This window comes from Gekko japonicus, unplaced genomic scaffold (genome assembly GCF_001447785.1).
Source record: "Gekko japonicus isolate JY-2015 unplaced genomic scaffold, Gekko_japonicus_V1.1 scaffold1031, whole genome shotgun sequence".
Lineage (NCBI taxonomy): Eukaryota > Metazoa > Chordata > Lepidosauria > Squamata > Gekkonidae > Gekko > Gekko japonicus.
Genome location: NW_015177041.1, coordinates 530,450 through 533,919, shown reverse-complemented (window position 1 = coordinate 533,919; position 3,470 = coordinate 530,450).

Here is a 3,470-nt window from a genome sequence, read left to right as displayed (position 1 = left end):
TTCCCTCCAAAGCAGGAGCCTCCCTGCCCCGTCAAAGGAGGGAGTTGGGCTCCTGAACACCACCAGTGGGCACTTGTTGGCGGGCAGAAAGAAACCTGCTGCAGGCTGGTGCTCTAAAACTCACCCTTTTGCTGCTAGCCTGCCTGCCTGCTTCCCTCTGGCTGCCAGGCTTAGCAGTGCTGTGCATCTCAGCCGGCACCTATGGAAGAGGCCTCTGCCGGCAGAGAGCTCCCCCAAGGCCAGGCCCATTCCAACCGTCCCCAGAGAGGAAGGAGAAAGCCGGGGCTCGAGGGCCACGTAGCAACCACCACTGAGCCCCCTGTGCTCTGCCAAAACGAAGGGGCAACTGGAATCCAGGAAGCTCCAGTCCTGCCAGCACTTCTCAGTCAGAGAACGGGCCGCTGCATCAGGCAAATTCTCTAGGCCGGAAATCACACAAAACGAAGCGCCCCCCCCCCTCCTGTTGCCATGCAGCCACTTCAGATGGCATTACTAAAGACTCTTAAATATGACTGCTTTGCTGAACGGTGGAAAGAGTGTGTCAGGGCAATGGACAGAGCGGTGTTCCCAAAAGCAGTGCCATATCCTGGACCACGGGACGCACTGCGGCCAAGGGGAGCCTTGTGCCTAAGAAGCATGCCAAGCCAGATGTGGACCCCCCCGGGACACCAGGATGCAGACCAGCAGCACTGACCTCCATACACGCAAACACAGCAGCAGATCACAGAAGGAAGCCGTGCCCTGCAAAAAGGATAAGAGGTTCCTGCACAGAAGCAGCCATGAGAAACTCCCTTCTCCATCATGCAGGCATCCCCCCACACACACCTTCGTGGAACAGATTCCTCTCCTGAGGCAGCCTAAGGCAAAACGGTGTGCCCAACGACAAACCATGGCAAGCCATCAAGTCTTCCTGCTACCCATCGAGATAACGCTGCTCTCAAACACCTGGTGGTTAATCCACAGCACCGGCCCTGCAACGTGATTGGTGCTCTTCTTTCTCTCCTTTGTTTCACCCCCTTCCCCCAGAGGGGTCATTCCTGGCCGACCATTAAGTTTACAATTGCCCAACCATTAATCCCTTTTCTGCCTCATTCATAGTTTACGTTTTGTTAATATCTCCAGGGGACCAGTGTTAGCCTCAGGTCACATTTTAGGTATATAAGGAGAGCCCTTTCTGGGTTTGCTCTCTTACTTTTGCCTCTCCTATCCCCTATCTTGCTGGTTCCATTCCTGCACAGTTTGGCACCTTTCCACGTGTGTCGCTGGTCAACTCACGGCCCCCTTCCCTTATTTTATCCCTTTTGCACTGCAGTATCAACTTGTCTTGCGGGGCAGGTAACGTATCACCCAACCGACGACACTTCCTGCTAATGCAAACATCTCTGTATTTTCTACTCGGAATTCTTAGCCCTGTATCGTATGAGTGAATGCTTTATTTTATGTTTGTATGCTTGGAAAACCTTCAGTAGAGAAATCATTGCTTTAACAATACAGCCTCTGCATCTATTCCTGGGTCCTGGGAACTCTGACTCCCGTACACATGGGTTATGGTCCTATATTTAATGCCTATTGCCATTTAACATTCACAATTCCCCAAATTTATTAATAAATAAGACAATTTGGATAACACTCCCCTCGAATGTCTCTGTGAATACAGTGACTGTGGGTCCATATTCTCTTCCTCCAGAGGGCCCGGGGACCTGCAAGTACCGAGCTCACCCCACTGAGAGCGCATGTGGACACAGGGATGGCTGTGAAATGCAAAGGTGACCCTATGGTCAAGGTAGGAGCCACAGACACAGGCGGAAGAGAGGGTGTCGCTTTCCTCTTACACTTCGTAACAGAAGCCTGGGGACGTGAGCATTGTGAAACTGCAGTGCTGAAACACCTACACTGGCTGCCCAGATGTTTCTAGTCACAATTCAAAGTGCTGGTTCTTACTTTTGAAAGCACGGTGCTAGAAAGACTGGAGCCTCCCCTATTGCCTACTGCCAGGTAGGATCTGCCTCACATGCCTGGGTGGAATTAAGTGGAAGGAAAGTCTGTCTTTGCTTCAAATGGGGCTTGAGGAAACAAGTGAGAAACTGGGGAAGTCTGCCAGGAGGACAGTTAGACTTTGCCCCATGACGGAAAAGAACTGTTATCTATAGGAGAGGTACATAGGGCTCTGGGGCTGGTGAAGAGGCAGGAACAGAGCAGTTATCCTGTGTCACCTTAGGGAAACAGGTAATCTACTAGGCTGCAATGAATCTGCACTGAGGTTATATAGCAAACATACTATGTCGAATTCCTATTCAGGATATTTGATCAGTAATAGGAACTAGTAGAAACTGGAAATACTAGTTTATGCTTGCAGCTTAGCAAAATCCATGCTATTGGAATAAGTACAATTCCCTAGTGTATTCCCTAGCCGGTTTGGTGTAGTGGTTAAGTGCGCGGACTCTAATCTGGGAGAACCAGGTTTGATTCCCCACTCCTCCACTTGCACCTGGTTAGATGACCTTGGGCAAGCCATAGTTCTGATAAGAGCTGTTCTTGAAAAAGAGCAGTTTCTGTCAGAGCTCTCTCAGCCCCACCTACCTCACAGGGTGTCTGTTGTGGGGAGGGGAAGGGAAAGGAGTTTGTAAGCTGCTTTGAGACTCCCTTGGGTAGTGAAGGGCGGGGTATAAATCCAATCTCTTCTTCTTCTTCTTCTAGTGTGTGAAAGGACAGAAGACCATTAGCCTAGAGACCACCCCATCGACTGTGGCCCTTAATAGTGTAGGATGGGCCACGGTAGATAGCTGGGGAGCAAGTCCCACGGCACCTCAGAAACCAACACAATGGTCAGGGTGTGAGTTTCCAAGAGTCAAAGCTCCCAGGGTCAGACTTAGGGAAATGGTAAGCTAGGGACTTGTGAGGGGAATGAGGGAGATATCCCACGAGACACACTGACCGTGTTTGAGTAGGCTGAGATTCGGCGGTTCAGGGAGAAGTTCCAAGTACAATCCTTCACTTGCTCGCTAACAAAACTACCCTGTCAGTTTGGTACAGCTGTGGGCATGTGAAAGTGCAGCTCTTTTAAAGCAGAGTCTTACCGTCCCCCTTGCTGTAAACAACAAATAACTCGTTATGCTCCTGGCCCTGGGGTGCCGCTGCTGGACACCTGCCTATCTGCAGAGAGGATTCTGGTTCTCCACCTTGGTGCTTCTGAGTTTTGGTCACACTACAGTAAAAGGGTGTTAATAATTCATAGAGGACAATAACAATGAGTACGTTCATTAAAACAAGGGCCCAGGAGCTCACACCCTGATGCCTCACGCCTTGGATACCAAAGCAACAATAACTTGTCTAAAAACACACACACAATGAAATACAAAGCTGTTATTTACAAAACTGTACATCAAGTTTACAAAGGATTTCAGAAATGTTAACTGTGAACAGCCCCCACCCCTGAAGAATCTCACTTTGTAGGAAACGTCCTTTGCACT